The sequence below is a fragment of the Lotus japonicus genome, chromosome 1 (genome assembly GCF_012489685.1).
Source record: "Lotus japonicus ecotype B-129 chromosome 1, LjGifu_v1.2".
NCBI classification, from domain to species: Eukaryota; Viridiplantae; Streptophyta; class Magnoliopsida; order Fabales; family Fabaceae; genus Lotus; species Lotus japonicus.
In genome coordinates this window covers 6,142,515-6,165,138 of record NC_080041.1, presented here as the reverse complement: position 1 = coordinate 6,165,138, position 22,624 = coordinate 6,142,515, and the positions used below count along the sequence as shown (strand labels likewise).

Genomic DNA, 22,624 nt, shown 5'->3' with positions numbered 1-22,624 from the left:
TAAATCACGTGCGGTTGCGTAGCTCATCTGAATAATTTACAGAACATATATTTTGTCATCGCTTACCAAAAGAAAATGTTTGGTCAACAATGGACAATGCTTGCAAATTTGCAATTAATAAGAGGTTGGATGGACCCAAGTACAGTACAGTGGAGTTATATATGTGGACTGTGGTGCTTTCTATTTCTATTTCCTTTTCATTTTTAGTTTATTCATAAGGATTTTGGACCACGCCCTAAAATTATTTGTTCACGACTCACGTCGACAACATCTAGGACGGATCAAGTCTATGATTGTTCATAATGGTCTATGGTGGACCACAAGTAAATTTTTTCAATTGAGCCCAAGAAAAGCCCGAAGTTCGCACATTTTCTTCGTGGGTTCATGACCCTGAAGAAGTCCATTGGGAAGGAGAATAGAGGAGGGGTGCCAGAAAACCACTTGACTCACTCTCCCTAATTCAGAGCTTTAACTTTAACAATTCCATCATCCCTAAAGTGCAGGGGCGGAGCTACCGCGGTGGCTCACCATAGCCACGGCCCCGGTCATCTTTTCGATTTTCATTGTGGTACTAAGTATTTTTTTTATGGCCACTGTGAAAAGATAACATTAAACGGAAGGTAATATAAATCACATAATAGGGGGTGGCCGAGCGTGCTAAACCTTGTTGGTTTCTCAGCATCATAAAGCCCCTGCAAAACCAACATGGAGCTAGAGTACTCAAATATACCCAACATATCACCACCTAGAAAAGTTCCTTCAAGAAATTCTGATGATGAGCATAACTAAGGATGATGGCTGAAGAGTTTGGCCTAGATAATTTGCATAATGAGATGTTGAAGGAATTGATCGTGGAAGAACTGGGTGATGACTTTGAAGATAAAGATGGTACATTTGCTCTTTTGAAAATTGGAAAGAGTTTATCGGACTACGCGAAGGATCAACTAGAATGCAAAGGGATGAAGGATGATGTCACGATCCGAAATCTTAAGTCGTGACCGGCGCATAGACTAACACCCAAGTCTGGCAAGCCTGTTTCTCACAAAAATCCTTTTCCAAACTATTCTCTAAAGTTACATATGTTTCTCTATATTTTATAAAAATAAATATGCAAGATTTCATCTGTATTACCAATATCTCAAATGACAAAACCTGTCAAATAATGATCTTCATTTTCATACTTCCATTAAAAATAAATTTTCAATTTTAGCACTCAAGTGCAACTTTTACAGTAATGCAATAAATAACAATTCCAAGTCTAAATCCTCATAAGACTCCCTATAGCTGCAGATAACTATAATCAAATACAAGACACCAATCGAGCCACCACCCAAAGGAGGCCTGCCAATAAGGTGAAATGAACGATCTGAATCTGACACCAGCTTACTACTTAGTTGCCTGTGAATCTGTGGAGGGAAAATAAGGAATAGGGTAAGTCACAAAGAATTAGTGAGCAGTCATCAACCACCATGAACAGGAATGAGAAACAAAATAGGCACGAGTTTTCCACCATCAGTTCAATGTGGACAATATATATAATATTAATAAAATTAATAAGAATCATTTCAAATAAGAGAGCATCAAACTTGTCAAGTTCATAAATAATCATTTCAATGAAGCTTGATAAAATACAGTCAATCATATGAAAGCATTTGAAATCAAAACTATAATTTAATATCATAGGGTCACACATGTAGAACCATGAGGCGGCTCCATCTCGTTGATAGCCCTCTCCTCCTAAGGGATGACCTCTCTGATAGGGGCGCCTCCATCTAACTGATAGCCCTTTCCTCTCTCATATCACATGTCGTATCATATCATCGGGGGAAGCTACATCTCGTTGATAGCCCTCTCCGTGCACTGGCGGCTCCATCTAACGGATGACCCTCTCTTCCCGGAATCAATCTAGCTAGGTGCACCTAGGTTGTTACCTCCGTTGACGGCTACGGGGTTCTATCAAGGATCCCCAAAATCGTTTTCTCAAACCAGTTCAAGTCTCGTCACAAGTCTCAAAATCAACTTTCCAAGTCCACAATCTCAGTTTCACATAATTTCCAAAATCAAAGCAATATAAATTACTTTCTCATATCAGTTCATAAGCAGACTCAAATCAACTTCATAAAACCAGCTTTCAGATAATTCATGAACTGTAAAGCATGTTTCCCCAATTTAAATAAATAGGCAATATGATAAAATAATCAAATCATGTTATATAATTATTAAAAATAAGCCACAGTGATTGGAAAACCACTCACAACTATGAAAAATAACCACAATTGCTTTCAGCAATCCTACGACCACCGAACGATCCACTCGCCGACGAATCTGAACACAGAACCAACTTCAAACCTTCAGCATTTATTACCCTTTTGACATATTACCCATGGGCAACCATAAAATTCTCAAATATGTAACTATGGCCCTAAAAATAATTCTACCTAATTCTAAACTATGCTATAATACTATTATTGAAATTTGTGGGTTAAAAGTATACCTCAATAGCATCCAAAGAGCAATTCTGAAGGGGTGGTACTCTTCTCCTTACTCAAAGCACAAACCCTAGCTTCTAAATATTATACCCAAAGCTCTTTCATTTGAATCACAATTCTTCTATCAATCTTCCAATCATGTGTAGTTTAAGGTGGAATTTGATGTAGTTCTAAGGAAGAAGAGCAGAAGAATAAAGAATCATGTAGAAGAGGAGAAGAATTGGTGAGGCGCTGTTTGAGGAAGAAAACCGAGGGCGAGAGAGATGTGATCACGTAGTGGGGGTGGGTAGTTTTTTTAATTTAAATTTAGGAATTAGGAAACAGGGGCGTGGATTTTTTTTCTTTCTTTTGGTAGGTTAGTATATGTTTTATGTATATATATATATATATATATTTATTCGTTTTTTTGTTTTTTTTGTTTTTTTTTTTGGATCGTTTCAGATGACTCCTCTTTGGCATGGTTATTAAGGACTACCAAGAGGTTAAAAGAGGAGAGAATTGCGCGTGAAGAAGCTTCAAGCTCTAGCCGCCAGGGAAGTTCAGATCAGGAACAGATACAGAGCAGCAAGAAGCATGAGAAGGTTGTTGCTGCTGTCCTGAAAGGAAAAGGTGAAGAATTATGGGGGGTTTATGATGCTGAGATTGAAGGCTACCAGAAATCACAAGAGTCTCATCATCTGATGAGTGTGTCATACTTGAATGGACAAAGGGATGGAGTCCTCAAAGCACATGACATCTTGCTTGCTCTGGAGGACATGGACAAAGAAGGGTGCGAGAGTGTTACAAAGCTAGCTGCTGTTTTGAAAAGAAAAGGTGAAGAATTGTCGGGCCTTTATGATGCTGAGATTGAATCCTTCCAGAACTCACAAGAGTCTCATGATCTGATGAGTGCAACGTACTTGAATGCAGGGGCTGAGGTAGGATTTTGAAAACTGGGGGACCAAAGATCAAACAAAATAGTTATATGTGCATGTTTGGAACCACTCTAAAAAATATTATAGCGGATAAAAGCAAAATAAAGTTATTTCTATCTACTATAATTTTGGTTCATTGTAATTTCTATTGTATATTCAAAACATCCAAATGCTCTCATCTTCAGTGATGGTCAACTCGTTGCAGGGTATGTTTTTGACTTAGTCCGGTTTAGAAGTTGGAGTTAAATCTTCTATTATAATATAGTAATCCTGAAGCGCGCGCTGTGTCGTCGCCATTTCAGCGACTTACTATTACCAAAATCTTCCATATAAGCTTTTAATCTAGTGTGGCAGGATGTGCATGCTTAACTTTTCTACTTGTACTTTTACTTGCTTAGAACACTGTAACCTACTTTTACACTATCATTATCTATAACACTGTCCATTGGTAACGTACTAGACGGTCTCCATAAATATTCATTCAAACGTTTTCCTGCATCAACATGTTATCAAGTGACATTTCATCTTCTGTTATCAGTTTCAACACCCACTCATATTACATAACTGCTTATCTCTAAACTGTTAAATACTTCAAGTTTTCTCACAGATTCTCCTCTTCCCAGGGTTCGTCCTGTTGATATTTTAAAAGATTACTAGCAGCTAATGAGGCACGAAGTGTTGCCGCATGAGGAAATACATTAATCTTCATTGATTTTGTAATAAGATAAGTGCACTGACTAACTCCATTCATGTGAGGCATTCTTTTGGAATATAATCACCATTTAGTATCATGACTGAATACCATCCCTTAACCACCCTTCCTGACATTGAACGCTAATAGAATGAGACCGTTGTTGTTGTTTCCATCAACGCAAAGCAGGATCTCTCATTATCGATGTTGAAAACATGAACACACTTATCACAAACACGTTGATGTTGCCATCAACAGAAAATCGCCCCTTGCCTGTGCCAGAAACATGATCTCTGCTCGGTGCTCTCAAAAGGTGAAATTCACTATAAGGAATTTTATAAATATGATTTCATTGCAATTATTTTACTACTATCATTTGAGATTATGTTTCAAAACCCTTCACTCGCCTAACTCAAGGTCATAATTTTAAAGGAGAAAAATGTGTTTTATTGAATTAATTTTTATTTGTATAGAACATTTTTCAAAAACTTAGTATATGTAGTCTAGAACTTCATATTTTTTTAAATAAAATCTCTTTTTCAAAGCTGATTTCCTATAAAATAATCTACAAAATTCACCAATAATCTAGGTGCTTGCTATGGTACCTAAATAGCAGTTGCACTCTATCTTTTATTTTACAAGAAAGAAATATAATGCAAAGTATCAATGCTAAAATATATCTAAAAAATATAAGTTCTACTCATATCATTCTAAACTTAGTTAGTGATGTCATATACTATTTTATTTTAATATCTCTAGCTGATTAGATATCATTTCTTTTTTACAAGAAAGAAATTGTGTTTTCAGAAGCTCTGGATCTATTTCAACTGAAAAAACTTGAAGAGGATACAATTGTCTTGGAATCAAGTGTGATGACTTATTTGCAACTACCTCATTTTTCTTTTTATAGATTCATCATTAGAACTCTTCATTTTAACAAGGAGAGGAGGGCATGATAGAGCATATACCGCAATGTATATTGTTTAAATGTAGGCCTTTTTGGTAGAAAATAAAGCGTCTCTTAACCATGATCATCACCATGTATGTATGTTAAATACTCCAAGTGAAAATTCACAATTTATTGATGTACGCAATTGTTTTTAGTTGTTGTGGTCGGTCTATTTCCATTGAAAAACATAAAAGAGGGTGAAATTTGAAACCGTAGATGTAATATGCAATTATCTCAATCGTCTGCGCTCGCGCAACGCGCGGGTCTTTAATCTAGTTACTACTAAATACAAGAACTTCAGATTTTTAGTTTATGAATGGGTTTCAAATCCAAGATACTACTTAACTTTGATATGTGAATCAATTTGAGTGTTGGCTTGATGGGAACACAACATAGTTAGCTATTGTATCATCATTTCGGCGTGTCCTTTGGGCTGTGTGTGTGAAGGACTGAACCATAGTAGGAGATTTTTATGGCATGTAATTGTTCATATACCTCTTGTGAACTGGCATATAAACAAGAGTAGAGGTTTTTTCCTAAGTTGATTCTATTCCTTTGAAATCTTTTCTTTTCTTCATTCCCCTACATTTTCAGTATCTTTGGGTTAAAATACCTCTTGTATTTTAATTTGAATGATATTTTGCTTATAATTGAAAATAAATAAAATTCCAACTAACGTGTGTTTGTCTTTTGAAGAAGATGTAGAAAATAGCATATTATGACTGATATAAATAAACTAAATTGTGAAGGTGATAAATTTAGTTGCACTTAGGGATGGGGTCCTTGAAGCACAAGCAATCTTGCTTGCCCTGGACATGGACAGAATAGAGTAACTCCACAACATGTTACTGATGATGAATTGATCATCATGAGGCTCACAAGTCACAATCACATAGAGGAACATGATGTTACTGATCATGAGGAAGTTGATGACAGTGAAAATCTTGATGCAGTGGATATTCCAAGTCCTGCTAGTTCAGAGGATTTGGTCTATTCTGAGAACTTTGGTCCCTTCTTTTTTTAAGAAAGATTTTAAGTTGTACAATTTGAATGATATTCTTGGATTTGTACTGAGTGTGTGTCACATCATTTATGCATATATATGCCACTGTTATGCATATGCTCTTATTCTTGGGCTTTGATTAGTTAATTCTATACATAATTGTTCACGAATGAACTTTCAGTCAGTAGACCAATGAAAAATACTAAGTGTATTGCTCAAGTGAGAAAAGGATGATCCTGATACATACAGAAGACCCCCCCCCCCTTTTATAGTGAGTGAGTCTCTAACCCTAGCTCGCATTCCTATTACACAGTCCATTGACTAAAACGCTCGGGTCGCACTGATCAGGGTAGGCTTATTGATTTTCCTGTTGGTCATGCTGTGATTGCGAGTCATCCGTATTGTGATTGTGAGTCTTCCGTATTGTGATTGCGAGTCTTCCATGATTGAGGGGGACCTGACTGTAGCTTTGACTCTGCCATGATTCGCGGATGAGTGAGTCATCGATCTGGTCAAAGCACCATGCTTGTGTTGGCCCTAGAGTATTTTTGGATGGATGTGCCTATTGAAGTAACTAGACCGGCTCGGTGTCAATGCTATGTCCACGCAGACCAGTCTTAAGACGGCCCGAATGTGTCATCTGAAGTGGTATGTCCAGCCTAGTAATGGTGTCTCGTCCGGTCCAAATCGCGGAGCAATCCACAGCCCCCTAAGGCTTGTGGCTTGAAAAGACACAAAAGCCTTAGAAAAATTTGTCCACACTCAAACAGATGTCTCTTGAATGGAATTCGCCTTCATAGTCGGTTGTCTCACAATTCACTCTTCCTTGTTGAAGTGCTTTACGGCTGTCTCACTGTTCACCCTTCCTTGTTGAAGTGTTTTACAGTTGTCTCACCGTTCACCCTTCCCTGTCGAAGTGTTTTACGACTGTCTCACCGTTCACCCTTCCCTGATTTATCAACACTTAGAAAAACAATAAAAGACTAGCTCCATGTGTGGTTAAAAATAATTGGAGCCTTGAGTCTTTTACTTATATTGACTTGGCGTGATTGCGGAAGGATCCCTTACTACTGAGTTGACTCTTGAATAATTGCAGTAGGATGAGTCTCCTAAAGTAACCTGACCGGAGTCAATGAGAGGATAGAGCTCGCTTGGGTAGGGACCAAGCGGCAGGCCTTGACATCCGACCAGAGTCGGAGGAGAGATTGAGCTCACTTGGGATGAAACCAAGTGGCAAGACGTCATGGCTGACCGGTGTCAGCAGAAAGATAGAGCTCTCAGCGGCAAGGTTCGACGCCTGACCAGAGTCAGCGGAGATGGAGCTCACTTGGTTTTGAACCAAGTGGCTAGGCTCAACGACCGACCGGAGTCAGCGGAGATATAGCTCACTTGGTTTTGGACCAAGTGGCATGGCTCAACGACCGAATGGAGTCATCGGAGGTAGAGCTCACTTGGTTTTAAACCAAGTGGCATGGCTCAACGACCGACCGGAGTCAACGGAGATAGAGCTCGCTTGGTTTTGAACTAAGTGGCTAGGCTCAACGACCGACCGGAGTCAGCGGAGATAGAGCTCACTTGGTTTTAAACCAAGTGGCATGGCTCAATGACCGACCGGAGTTAGCGGAGGTAGAGCTCACTTGGTTTTAAACCAAACCAAGTGTCATGGCTCAACGACCGACCAGAGTCAGCGGAGATAGAGCTCACTTGGTTTTGAACCGAGTGGCAAGGCTAGTCCTTTTGCATTTGAGATTTTTCATAATATGGGCCCGTCGAATACTTCCGCCTATGGTGGGAGAGAAAAGAACACTCTCTACTTTATTGAACAGGAAACAAACGTCAAATACAGAAAAACTGAAACAAAAAAAGCTTGGGGCGTTTTAAAGCCTAGAGCACTATCTTGACTGTCAGCGGGATATATCACGACTTGATTGCGTAAGTTAGAATGACTGTCGGTGTCACGAATGGAGCTCCTCCTTCCGGACTTGGCTACGAGAATCTTCAACGGAGTGAATGCTTAGTCCTTCCGTCTTATCCATACATTGCTCATCACGGTGTTGATGTGTTGGTCAGGACTAGTTTGGTCTCGACCATGGGTACCTTGGCGAGGGTTCCCTCGCTCGGAGGGTGGATCCGCCCGCTTGTTGTGGGTGACAGGGCGGAGAGCTCCTTCCTCCTCGTCTTGGGCTTCTTTCAGACGGTTGCTATCCTCCTGGATAATAAACGAAGCTCCTCTTCTACGAATTTCATCCAACGATTCCACATGGCGGACGGATAGGTCTTCGTTGAAAGGACCCACTGACAGACCATTTTCAAATGCCTCGGCACAAGACGACGGATCTTTGTTTCTTGCCTGCATGAAAATGTTAGTAAATCTAACTAGGTAATCTTTCAGCGTCTCACCCGCTTTCTGCCGGATGTTAAACAAAGTTACAGAGGTGATTTGGTTGGCTTGCTTTGCAGAGAATTGAGACAAGAAACGTTGCGGGAAATCGCTAAAGGTAACGACCGATCGGGCCGGAAGGCTTGCAAACCATGTCAGCGCCGCCTTTTTCAAGGTTCCTGGGAACATCTTACACTTTAGCGGCTATGTGGCACCGTTGGTAAGCATTTTGGTATTTAAGAGGGACAAATGTTCGCGCGGATCGGTAGTCCCATCGTAAGAGTCGAGGACTAAGGTCATCAGGTTGTCTGGTATCGTCACGGCTATGAGAGCCTCGGGAAACGGTTGGAACTCGACAATCGGCTCCGCCTGGTGGACTAGTTGCACTCGATCTCGTGTGAGGACCGCAACTTGGGCCTGCAACGTCTGGTTCTGTTGACGGAGCTCTTCCATCCCGACGATCTGGGCTTGCATCGCCTGGTTCTGCTGCTACACCTGGACCATCAATTCGCGTATGGCCTCCTCCGTTTGTGAAGTCGGGCCATTGGAGCCATTGACAGCAGATGTGGTCTCCACCATGCTCCTTCTAGGTTTGTAGTAAGACTAATATTCCTTGAGGACTCGGGAAGAGTTTTACCGAGGCCCCACGGTGGACGCCAATGTTCACAAATGAACTTTCAGTCAGTAGACCAATGAAAAAGACTAAGTGTATTGCACAAGTGAGAAAAGGATGATCCTGATACATACAGAAGACCCACCCTTTTATAGTGAGTGAGCCTCTAACCCTAGCTCTCATTCCTATTACACAGTCCATTGACTAAAACGGTCGGGTCGCACTGATCAGGGTAGGCTTCTTGATTTTCCCGTCGGTCATGTTGTGATTGTGAGTCTTCCGTACTGTGATTGTGAGTCTTCCGTATTGTGATTGCGAGTCTTCCGTGATTGAGGGGGGCCTGACTGTAACTTTGACTCTGCCATGATTCGCGGATGGGTGAGTCATCGATCTGGTCAAAGCATCATTCATGCCTGTGTTGGCCCTAGAGTATTTTTGGATGGATGGGCCTATATGAGTAACTAGACCGGCTCGGCGTCAATGCTATGTCCACGCAACCCAGTCTTTAGACGGCCCGGATTTGTCCTGTTGGTAAATCCGCAAGTGTAAGAATTCACCCGATTTTAAATATCGAACCACAGGGATTGTGAGTGAATAGATTTGGTTTAAGCCTTGAGTATGAAGGTTTGTTTTATTGAATTAGAGATATGTCGAAGTAGTAATAAGGAAAAGGAAAATAAAAAGACAATTCAGAAAATAACATGCTTTGGGTTCTTGTTCAACTAGTCAATTTAAGCACATCATTCTAAGCACATAAACTCATGAATCTCTCCTTAATGATATAGCCTAGTTACTCACTTATTGATTCCTCACATAAGCAATTCTCCCATACAAAAAGCTAAGCTCAATTCCTTGTGTACTTAGTCATTTATATGAGGTTTTAGATCATGCAAATTCAGGCCATCAAACCCTAACCCTTCCTCTATTCCTAGTTGCAAACATAGAAGGGGTAATCCCAAATCGGTTCCCTAATCTATAACAAACTTCCGTTCTGATTATAGAAAAGCATAAAGCAAGCATGCATACAAGCTTAGATTGATATTCAGAAAATGGGATTCAAGGAAAGAAGAAGATCATGTGGGAAAGAACTTAAGATTATAACTTAAACATGAAAAGTCTTACATGAAAACCAAAGCGTAAGAAGAGAGATTATCCAAGCAGGACTAAGAACCTGAATTACAAGCTTGGAAGCCTTCTCTCACTCTCCTAGATGATCATCTACCTCTAAACTTTACAAAGTATGAAAATATACAAGAGAAAATGACTAGAATCCTATTTATAGGCAAAAATCACGAGTCTGGGCTGTTCCGGGCGAGCGCCTGAGCGCTAATTCCATGCTGAAAATGAGCCTCTGGAAGGTAATTGGCGCCTAGGCGCCAATTAAGCATGCCTAGGCGCCAATTCCAAAATCCTGAAAATTGCAATTGGCGCCTAAGCGCCAATGGAGCACGCTTAGGCGCTCTAAACACGCTGGAAAACCTTTTTATCTTCCTCTTAACTCCTCTTCAAGCCTCTTTAAGCCTTCCTTCAATTCCAAGCTTCTTGACCTTCCTTCTCCTTCAGTTTCAGACCTGATTACTTAAACACAAAGCCAAGGAAATATTTTGGAGCTCCAAGAGTCTATTAGCAAAGAGAACCCTCAAATAAAATAGGAAAATTATGCAAGTCCTAAACTTACTTAAAATGCAAGAAAAGTCCCTATAAAACTATGAAATTACCAAAACAAAGTAAAAACACAAAGAAATGCAAAAATGCATGAGAATGCATGAAACACTACATGAAACACAAGAAAAAGACTCAAAACTAACAAAGAAATTACCCTAAAAACAAGACTAAATTCGGGTCATCACACCACTATACTCAACGACAGCTCGCCCTCGAGCATCACTAAGATTAGCTTGCCCTCAAGTACAAAGAATTACTCCCAACACACATGTCAAAAGAGGGATACATTTTCAGAAAACCGGGGGATCAAGTGAATGCAGTAGTTCCAAGATAAAGATACAACAATCAACTTCGTGCTACTCTTAGATAAAGAAGAATTAGAGTCCACTATGAGAAGCATTTAGAGCTAACATCCTAGCATGAGACAATTGTTTAGTGCACTGAGCACACAAGCAAGTTCATAGGTTCTGAGAATCATTCACTCAAGAGCAACTAAAGTTGACAATGCATTATTCAATGAGACTTCAAAAGGGTTATAATGTTGGCTAAGTAAAGCACATGGTAGTGGTCCCTAAAGAAGACTAAGGCTGCACAAAATTTGAGTGTGGTCCTATTTGAAATTCCGGAGCTTTCAAGCTATTGATACTTAGCACACAAGTCTCTCAACCCCCTTTTATTTCAGAATTTTTTCCTTTTTTTGGAACTCCACCCATTCCATGGAGTTCATCTTTTTTTTCTCTTTTTTTTTGGAAATCCATCCGGGCCATGGAGTTCATTTTCTCTTTTGAATATTTCCAATTTTTTTTCTTTGGGGCAAGAGACAATTGCACTTTTCATAAACTAACTCCATTAAGATTTAAGGACCACAACTCCCCATTTTTCCAACCAAACAACCATCCCAAATAATAAAGGTAACAAAGAATTCTCCATAAGACTCAAAAGGGTCAACTAGGGACAAAGATGTTATAAAACAAAATAGGCTTAAATACTCTCTTGGTCCCTGAAATTGTAAAGGGAGTCAAATCTGATCCTTGTAAAATTTTCGCATCAAATTGGGTCCCTAAAATTATTTTTTAATCTAATTAGGTCCAAAGTGTGTCAAGGTCTGATGTGGCTTGATTTTAATCTCACTCAACTTTTCCACGTGGCTTTTTCTTTTTTTTTTTAAATATTATTAATTTCAACTGAGATTTAATCTAAACCTAAAAAATTAAAATCCTTGATTCCTCACATTCCAGAAATCCAAATCTCAGTTCAAGTAAATGACAGATTGAAACCCGTTGAGCTTCCATGGCAAACCCGTTGAGATTCCTCAAAACCCTTGATTCCTCCACTTCCCATCTCCAATTCCTTCCCCCCTTCCAAGACTCCAAATTTCACTATCCAAAGGCCAAAACCCCACTCAAATTGAAACTCCCAATCCCAAATCTCAATGGCGGAGTTTCTTCTGCTTTACCTCTGAACAGTGTGAAGGACATGTCGTCGGAGGTGAAGCAGCTGGAGGAGCAGGCGAACGCGATGTTGAAGACGGCGCATGCAGAGATATCGGCGGCGCTGAGTAAGGTTTTTGTGTGGGTCTCACGATCTGGGAATCTCCGCCTGTTACCACCGTGTGTTCGCCCACTTCAGTAACCACCACCATCCAAACTCAATCCCATAACCACTGATCTGCTGCACAAGATAGGCTTCATGGTTCTGTGGGTTTTTCTTCTGGGCATTTTCCATAACTGTGTGTTTTCAGGGTGGGTTTTTCTTCTGGGTATCTGTGTTTTCAGGGTGTGTTTTGATAATTAATCAAATTAAATTGAAAAGAAATAGAAGAAGGAAGGAAGGAAAGTAGTCTAGCAAGCAATACGATCGATTTTTTTTTGTTTACACAATAGGATTGATTTAGATCTTTCGGTTTTTTTCTTTGAAATTTGTTGTTAGTTTTGAAACTCTATCTGGTAGTTGTTGTTGTTCTTGTTGGAGATGAAGATTAATGATTTAATTAAGATTAAAGTCTTTTTTAACATTAATCATTAAATAAATTAAGATATTTTATTTTCTGAATTTTAATTTTTTTAGTTTTTATTTTTTAGGTTTAGATTAAATCTGAGTTGGAATTAAAAAAAAAACTTTTTTTTTAATGTTAAGAGTTGGAATTAAAAAGGAATTAATTCTTTTTAAAAAAGTCACGTGCAAAAGCTGAGTGGGATTAAAATCAAGCCACATCAGACCCAAACACACTTTGAACCCAATTAGATTAAAAAAATAATTTTAGGGACCCAATTGAAGGTGTGAAAAACGACTAAAAGGGGGGGGGGGTTGAATAGCGTTTTCAATATAAAAACTTTCCCCTTAAGATTTAAAGTAAATCTTTTCGGTTTCTCTAAGATAGATGGTGCAGCGGATAAAGATAGAGAGAAGAGAGAAGCACACAAGTATTTTATCCTGGTTCACTTGATAAATCCCTCAAGCTAATCCAGTCCACCCGTTAAGGTGATTTCTTCCTTCTTAGAATGAAGGCAATCCACTAATCAGATAATTGTTACAACTGCACTTGAGACCTACAAGTGACTAACAATACACTGACTTAGCTATCACTAAGATTCACTCTCTTAGTCTTCTCTAGGATCCGATCAACCTTGATCTCCTAAAGGAATCACCACTAAGATTCACTCTCTTAGTCTTCTTAAGGATACTGACCTACCCGGTCCCTTAAGGAAAATCAAACAACTGTTTGAGGTTGGTGTTTACAAAGGTTTGCTTCTAAATAAGCTGAGTGTAAACCAAATAAGAATAGATGAAGAAAGTAGAGGCTTGAATCTTTTCTTGTATTGCAGCTCTTGATTTTTCTCTGTTAGCTTTCTTCTTTTCTTCAGCCTTTTATAGTCCAAGGTGCAAAGGATATTTCTGTTGAGAGAATATGACCGTTGGAGGGCATTTCTGGAACTTCCAGAACCTGCTGTGGCTGAACCTTGGTAGGTAGGCATTTCAGAATAGTACACTGCTCTTGTACTTCTCGATAGAGACATTTGCCTTTAACCATTGACTTCTGATCAGAGTTATGCTTCATGTTGGAACTTGTGAAGCTTGGTGATCAGAGTCAGAGGGATGCTTGGATCCTCTGACCTTCGTAACTTCTGCTTCTGGACCTTCAGAGCTTCTGAACCTTCAGAGCCTCTGGTCCCTCAGAGCTTCTGGTCTTCAGATCTTCTGATCCTCTGATCTTCTGATCCTCTGATCTTCAGATCCTCTGATCTTCAGATCTTCTGATCTTCAGATCTTCTGACGAATATATCTTCTGGTGTCAGAATCAGAACCTGTTTGTCAAAACACTCAAGACAAACATTAGAGTATCATAGTTGTTCATCCACAAATAAATACTTGTTATCATCAAAACATAGAGTTGTACCACATGACCAAATCTTGATCTTACAATCTCCCCCTTTTTGATGATGACAAAACCATGTATTTTGATGAACAACTCTAAACAAATAAACTGAATACACTCAGAGTATAAGGTATCAGAGTTAAAACTTATCCTGATGTGTATAGTTTATCTTGCTCCTTCTGAATCCAAGACTCGTGCTTGATTCTGAGCTAAGCTCCCCCTGAATCTAATACTTAATATCAACGTTAGTAATATCTAGATTCTGAGCTAAATAATATAGGAGTTGTCAAGATACTATCAGTTCTCCCCCTTTTTGTCATAAGCAAAAAGAATGAAGGTGGAAAAAAAATAGTAAGAGCAAAAGACGAAATACTCCCCCTCAGAAGGAATACCAAGGGATACTTGGCTGCTGATTAGTATATCTTCTTATGAGAGCAGAAGTGTCAAAGTCCAGAGGTTCTGGTGACATCTCCATTCTGGAAAAAATTCCATCTTCAGATGCTTCAGAATGAGAAGCTATGAACCTACTCTTCTTCTGATGACGCAAGTCAGAAGTTGTATTAGCATCTTCTGATGTTGTTGCTTCTGGTTCGACAAGTTCTGAGTCTTTGTTTCTTTCTGAAACGGTCATGCTCATCTCTACAAGCTTTTTCAGCTAGCTTTGACTTGACCAAATCTTACTCTACTGATGCCTCCAAGATTAACTTCACCTTCAGGTTCAAGTTTTGGATCTTGGGACATATGTCTTTCTCCCGTCATGTGTTGCTTGCATCCACTGTCCAGGTTCCATGATTGGAGTTTCGATGGACCTATTGAAGATATCTGCAACATATATAATCTTATCCCTAGGTACCCACTTTCTGGGTCCTTTCTTGTTAGTTAGCCCAGAAGTTCTGACAACTTTGGGTCTTTCAGCAGGATAATGGAAAGGAATTTGAGCATGATATTTTGACATAGAGAAAGTTCCTTTCTTAAGAGAAGGTTTAGCAGCTTCAGCAGGTACAGGGTCAGGCAATATGGTACCAGAGGGAACAAAGCATTCATACAAAGATTTAGCTTTAGGCACAGAGGGCTCATTTCTAATTGGTTTAGAATACCCAATGCCACGCATTCCATTTCTGCTCACGCCATAGATCAATGAAGCCATCAAGCTTCTATCTACGCTTTTAGCCAGGAATCTTTGAAAAGATTTTTCATACTTAGATTCATGCTTACTATCAGAGGCATCGCAGGCAATAACTTCTTCTAACTTAGCAATTTGATTCTTAAGCACAAAGTTAGAATTAACTAAAGCATGGTTATCATTTTTCAAATCAGATATGATTTTCTCATGTTCAACAGAAGTTTCAGAGGCAGCAGAGAAATTCTTTTTCAACCTTTTATGCTTAGTCAAGAGAGAGTTATATTTATCCATAATTTCAGACAAAGCATCTTTAAGTTCAGAAGTTGAGAAAGAATCAAATACCTCATTTTCATCGTCAGAGTCTGGATCTCCTTCTGATGCTGAGTCAGAGTCAACAGCATCCTTTGACTCTGCTCCTTTGTCTTTGACAATAGCCATGAGTCCTTGAACTTCACCATCAGAGTCAACATCCTCTGACTCTGATTCATCAAAAGTCACCATCAGACTTTTCTTTGGTTTGAAATGCTTCTTTGACTTTTCGTCCTTTGATGAACCTTTGTATTTGCTCTGCCTGTGCTTCCAGATGCAGTTGAACTTTCTGGATATCAGAGTCAGCTCATCTTCATCAGAATCTTCTGATGCTTCTTCAGATTCTTCTGCTTCAGCTTGGAGAGCTTTTGACTTCTCAGATTTAGCCTTTTCAGAGCGCTTCAGCTCATGGCATTTCAGTATGCTGATGAGTTCTTCTAAACTCATATGCTCAACATCTCTTGTAAGCTCTATTGAAGTCACTAAAGGCATCCAGCTTTCAGGAAGACTTCTGATGACCCTTATGACATGATCTTTTGTAGTGTAGCTTTTGTTGAGAGGTCTTATTCCAGCTACGAGCAACTGAAATCTGGAAAACATATCCTCAATGGATTCGTCAGGTTCCATTTGGAAGGATTCATATTTCTGGATCAAAGACAGTGCCTTTGATTCTTTCACTTTCTTGTTTCCTTCATGAGACATCTTCAAGGATTCAAAGATGCCCTTGGCGGAATCACGATCAGTAATTTTCTCATATTCTTCATATGAAATGGCACTTTGCAGAATAGCTCTTGATCGGTGATGATCTCTGAACTCCTTCTTTTGATCTTCACTCATCTTCTTCCTTGGGATCTTTACACCATGTACATCAACAGGATCAGGATCAAAGCCAAGAAAGAAGCTCTTGATTCTGTCTTTCCAGAAATCAAATCTCTGACCATCAAAGATAGGTGGTCTTGCACTGTATTGATATTTGCTTGTAGTAGTGGTGGAATCCATGAGTTTTTCACACTGGCCCGGATCTACTGAACACTGTTAAGTGTGGTAATCAGAACTTGCGCTCTGATACCAATTGAAGGTGTGAAAAACGACTAAAAGGGGGGGGTTGAATAGCGTTTTCAATATAAAAACTTTCCCCTTAAGATTTAAAGTAAATCTTTTCGGTTTCTCTAAGATAGATGGTGCAGCGGATAAAGATAGAGAGAAGAGAGAAGCACACAAGTATTTTATCCTGGTTCACTTGATAAATCCCTCAAGCTAATCCAGTCCACCCGTTAAGGTGATTTCTTCCTTCTTAGAATGAAGGCAATCCACTAATCAGATAATTGTTACAACTGCACTTGAGACCTACAAGTGACTAACAATACACTGACTTAGCTATCACTAAGATTCACTCTCTTAGTCTTCTCTAGGATCCGATCAACCTTGATCTCCTAAAGGAATCACCACTAAGATTCACTCTCTTAGTCTTCTTAAGGATACTGACCTACCCGGTCCCTTAAGGAAAATCAAACAACTGTTTGAGGTTGGTGTTTACAAAGGTTTGCTTCTAAATAAGCTGAGTGTAAACCAAATAAGAATAGATGAAGAAAGTAGAGGCTTGAATCTTTTCTTGTATTGCAGCTCTTGATTTTTCTCTGTTAGCTTTCTTCTTTTCTTCAGCCTTTTATAGTCCAAGGTGCAAAGGATATTTCTGTTGAGAGAATATGACCGTTGGAGGGCATTTCTGGAACTTCCAGAACCTGCTGTGGCTGAACCTTGGTAGGTAGGCATTTCAGAATAGTACACTGCTCTTGTACTTCTCGATAGAGACATTTGCCTTTAACCATTGACTTCTGATCAGAGTTATGCTTCATGTTGGAACTTGTGAAGCTTGGTGATCAGAGTCAGAGGGATGCTTGGATCCTCTGACCTTCGTAACTTCTGCTTCTGGACCTTCAGAGCTTCTGAACCTTCAGAGCCTCTGGTCCCTCAGAGCTTCTGGTCTTCAGATCTTCTGATCCTCAGATCTTCTGATCCTCTGATCTTCAGATCCTCTGATCTTCAGATCCTCTGATCTTCAGATCTTCTGACGAATATATCTTCTGGTGTCAGAATCATAACCTGTTTGTCAAAACACTCAAGACAAACATTAGAGTATCATAGTTGTTCATCCACAAATAAATACTTGTTATCATCAAAACATAGAGTTGTACCACATGACCAAATCTTGATCTTACACCAATTTGATGCGAAAATTTTACAAGGATCAGGTTTGATTCCCTTTACAATTTCAGGGACCAAGAAAGTATTTAAGCCAACAAATTCTGAAGTCCAAGAAAACCTACAAGTCTCAAAGATGCAAGTCTCATAGAGCTACTCTCAAGGGTGCACAAAATGAAACACAGAACCAAGAAGTGCAAGTGAGTCAGGATCCTCCAGGGAAATTATATAGTGAAGGGTAAAAGATGGACCCTTGTGGACTCACATCAACTCTATCCTCAAGACAACACTTAGAAGACCGAAGTCTCTCCCTCTCTTTCCCAAACATACAATCACTCCCCAAAAGAAAGCACAAAGTATCCACTTTAAAAACATTTTCAAAACCAGCATCGTGTGAGTGAGCAAGACTTGGGAACATATCATTTGAGTATAAGGAATAAAGACCAAGGTACAAAAGACTCCATAAAAAAATGCATGATAAAAAAGATAAACAAAATCTATAAAAGAAAAATATGCTAAAAATGCATGGACTAAAATTCAGAGTTAGAAAAGAACCTCCTTCCAAGTGATTGAGTGCTTCCAAGTGTGTATCCTTTTTATTTCCTGGAAAAAAACAAAAGAAACAAAACGTAAAACAGAAAAAAGAAACATGGGTTGTCTCCCATTCAGCCCTAAGTTATAGTCTTAGGTAGACTATACTTCAAACTCATAACTCAAACCAAAAATCACAAACAATCCCCGGCAACGACGCCAAAAACTTGTTGGTAAATCCGCAAGTGTACGAATCCACCCGGTTTTAAATATCGAACCACAGGGATTGTGAGTGAATAGATTCGGTTTAAGCCTTGAGTATGAAGGTTCGTTTTATTGATTTAGAGATATGTCGAAGTAGTAATAAGGAAAAGGAAAATAAAAAGACAATTCAGAAAAAAATATGCTTTGGGTTCTTGTTCAACTAGTCAATTTAAGCACATCATTCTAAGCACATGAACTCATGAATCTCTCCTTGATGATATAGCCTAGTTACTCACTTATTGATTCCTCACATAAGCAATTCTCCCATACTCAATTCCTTGTGTACTTAGTCATTTATATGAGGTTTTAGATCATGCAAATTCAGGCCATCAAACCTCAACCCTTCCTCTATTCTTAGTAGCAAGCATAGAAGGGGTAATCCCAAATCGGTTCCCTAATCTATAACAAACTTCCGTTCTGATTATAGAAAAGCATAAAGCAAGCATGCATACAAGCTTAGATTGATATTCAGAAAATGAGATTCAAGGAAAGAAGAAGATCATGTGGGAAAGAACTTAAGATTATAACTTAAACATGAAAAGTCTTACATGAAAACCAAAGCATAAGAAGAGAGATTAGCCAAGCATGGCAGAGGCTAAGAACCTGAATTACAAGCTTGGAAGCCTTCTCTCACTCTCCTAGATGATCCTCTACCTCTGAACTTTACAAAGTATGAAAAGATACAAGAGAAAATGACTAGAATCCTATTTATAGGCAAAAATCACGAGTCTGGGCTGTTCTGGGCGCTCAGGCGCCAATTCAGAGCGCCTGAGCGCCAATTCCATGCTGAAAATGAGCCTCTGGAAGGTAATTGGCGCCAATTAAGCATGCTTAGCCGCCAATTCCAAAATCCTGGAAATTGCAATTGGCGCCTAGGCGCCAATGGAGCATGCCTAGGCGCTCAAAACACGCTGGAAAACCTTTTTATCTTCCTCTTAACTCCTCTTCAAGCCTCTTTAAGCCTTCCTTCAGTTCCAAGCTTCTTGACCTTCCTTCTCCTTCAGTTACAGACCTGATTACTTAAACACAAAGCCAAGGAAATATCTTGGAGCTCCAAGAGTCTATTAGCAAAGAGAACCCTCAAATAAAATAGGAAAATTACGCAAGTCCTAAACTTACTTAAAATGCAAGAAAAGTCCCTATAAAACTATGAAATTACCAAAACAAAGTAAAAACACAAAGAAAGGCAAAAATGCATGAGAATGCACGAAATACTACATGAGACACAAGAAAAAGACTCAAAACTAACAAAGAAATTACCCTAAAAACAAGACTAAATCCGGGTCATCATGTCCCCTGAAGTGGTCTGTCCAGCCTAATAATGGTGTCTCGTCCGGTTCAAATCGCGGAGCGATCCAATAATGACTTGAACAACCGTTTGTTTTGACCAGGAAAGTACCTTTTTCCTCTCTATTACGGTATTACCCTGTATTCTGCGCTAAGTTGGAAAGGAGAACATGTCAAAATGTTGTGTTTTATGTATCAAGCATTAGAAAAAATATCAAATTAATTTTGAAAGGAATTACTTTATGCAGATGAATGCAAAATACCTCCTACACTGTTTTTATCATTCTTCTGCAGCAGGAGCCAGCAGCGAATGTGATTATAATAGGTTCATATTTGGCCTCTGAAAATAGTTTGTATGATAAATTGCTCCAAAGAAGCTGGTAAATTGCAGTACAATGAAGGATAGTTTTTTTGGGAGGATGAACTGGAAGAATATGAGAGCTATCTGTTAGAAAATCGGGTGTGATAATCCTGGATAAAGTCAAGAATCGTGAGCGTCCACTTTCCGAACAAATTATTTCGACCCTGTAATTTCCTGGGTTCACGAAATCTTTGTTGGGATAATGCTTGACAGTCAATCTGTTTCTTGGCATAAGAGAACAGATAAAGAAAGTAGAGAGATGTTGTGTTGTTCGAATATCTGTTTCAGAATACTGTTTCTGGTTTTCTGTGTTTTTTCCTTAGGCTGCAAGCAACCTTATATAGAAGGCTGTGTTTGCACGAATGGTCACAATTGTTCTGAAAAGTCACAATTCTTCAAACAATTTCAAACTAGGGTCACAACTGTTCAGAAAATTTTCGAACGGGGCGCTGACCCGCAGGGCTCCGCCCCTTGGACCCCGGTTCGTATTCGCGGTCAATTATGCGTTGGCTCACCGAGCGTGCACTCCGCACTAACCTGACTCGATTCCGAGCCTAACGCGTAATTGCATCAGCCTATAGTAGATCACATTACTACTAAAATACATTGATGATTCTAAAATCACCAACAAATCCCCCCCATTTTAGTGTAATCCTTGATCTACTCAGTTTATAACACACAGATATAACGATCAAACAAATGCATAAATGAAAATATCTTGCGATTGAATTTCCACTTTAGTACAAATACACATTCCAAATACTCGAGAATCGGGGTGGCTTAAAGATTGAACCCGTCAACCCATTTGAATATCTAAAGATACTTGATAAGCGCATAATTGATGCACTTTACGTGTGTCTTTCTAAGCTTCATTATATACATTTTTGTGCTTAACTGTTATGACTTAGCCATGTTTTGACCATTAGTGTTTATTTGGATTATTCATGGAAAAGAGCTTAATTCTACACTTTTAGTTTCTATGACTGTTTTTCTAGAACAGATTGAATATGGAGCTAGCAATATCGAAATAAGGCCCATAATACGTCGTTGGAAAGCTAACTCGAAGGCCTACAACTTTCATGTTCAGAACAATTTGAGAATCAGCCTCTAACTTGGTCAGAATTTCCTTGCAAAGTTGCTGTCGCTAATCCTGCGAGTTTGGAACAGTCTGCACTAAAATGATCATATCTTGGGCTACAGAACTCCGAATTAGGATCCGATTGAAGGCCCGCGAAGCTGACTTAAAGATCTACAACTCTTATGTTTACCTCAATTGATGATTCAGACTTCTTATGGGACCCGCGAATGTCTGATTGTTCAGCAGCTTACTCCTTTATTTGGGCCCGATTTTGTGAAGATTTAGAAAAGATTTAGATAACAAAGATTGTTACTTGATGAACAAGTTTATTTATTAGTATAAATAAGTGAGTTTAGGCTTTTGTTAGACCTCACCACCTCACCACCACCTCACCCCATCTCACCATAACCTCCTCCTCCTTTCCCTCTCTCTTTTCTAGTATGAGTTGCTAAACTCCATAGTTAGTCTTCAGATTTTTAATATTCTTGTGTTTGCAAACTTGAGGTTTTGTTCTTAATGCAAATTTCTTCTTTATTAATTCTCTTCATCTCTATTTCTGATCTAGGGTTTGCTTAATTCCGTAGTTTTAGAAATAAGAGTTGATGCATGTTCGCTTAGTTCATGTTAGTTTGTAACTGTTTCTTAATCGCTTAGTTTAGGAAACTGTGAATTGATTTTCGCTTAGTTAATCAACTCTCACGAATTAGGGAAACAATGAGAAAGAATTAATCTTTTGTAACCAATGAAGGTTTGTTGCACTTGAATGTTATAATTCGAGGACTAACACTTTCTCTTATCTGAATTAAATATCTTTTAATTTATGTTTGCTTACTTTTCAATCAAATCAACCAACCCCTTTTTTATTTGCTTTTGTTTTACTCTAATATCAATTAATAATTTATCGAGTCCTCGTGAGATCGATCCTGGTGTTCAACACCTTGTACTGCATTCAAAGCAGAATACTTTGACACGCACCCGCGACAGTGCGTTCATCAAATTGGCGCCGTTGCCGGGGACTTCGGTGATTATTAATTGTTTTTAGAGTATTTTTATTTATTTTTTTTGTTTTATTTATTTTATTTTCGTTTTTATAAAAAAAAAAAAAAGGGCTAGCGGTTAGGATTAGATTTTTTTTTATATATTAGATTTTTTTTATTTAATAGATTGTTGGTTGTTTTTATTTTATATCTATATCTTATATATCTATCTCATATCTTTTATCTCTATCTCATATCTTCTAATTCTCTTTCCTATCTTTTATTTTTATAACACTATCTCTTTCTTATTTCTCTATCTTGTCTCTCTTTTATTTTATTTTGCTATCTTTTCTATCTTCTTTCCCTTCTTTTATTATTCTCATTATTATTAGTACTAGATTTTTTTTTACTA

General features: G+C 38.7%; 1 long non-coding RNA gene across 1 annotated transcript; it reads right to left on the bottom strand.

Annotated features, from left to right (window-relative positions):
• Positions 1–1,155: 1,155 nt before the first annotated feature.
• Positions 1,156–3,213, bottom strand: LOC130731544 (uncharacterized). The gene is made up of 3 exons (XR_009016721.1): positions 2,495–3,213; positions 2,256–2,325; positions 1,156–1,406 (listed from the first exon to the last, which is right to left on the bottom strand). It is a non-coding gene; the product is annotated as an uncharacterized LOC130731544 (long non-coding RNA).
• Between the last annotated feature and the right edge of the window lie 19,411 nt (positions 3,214–22,624).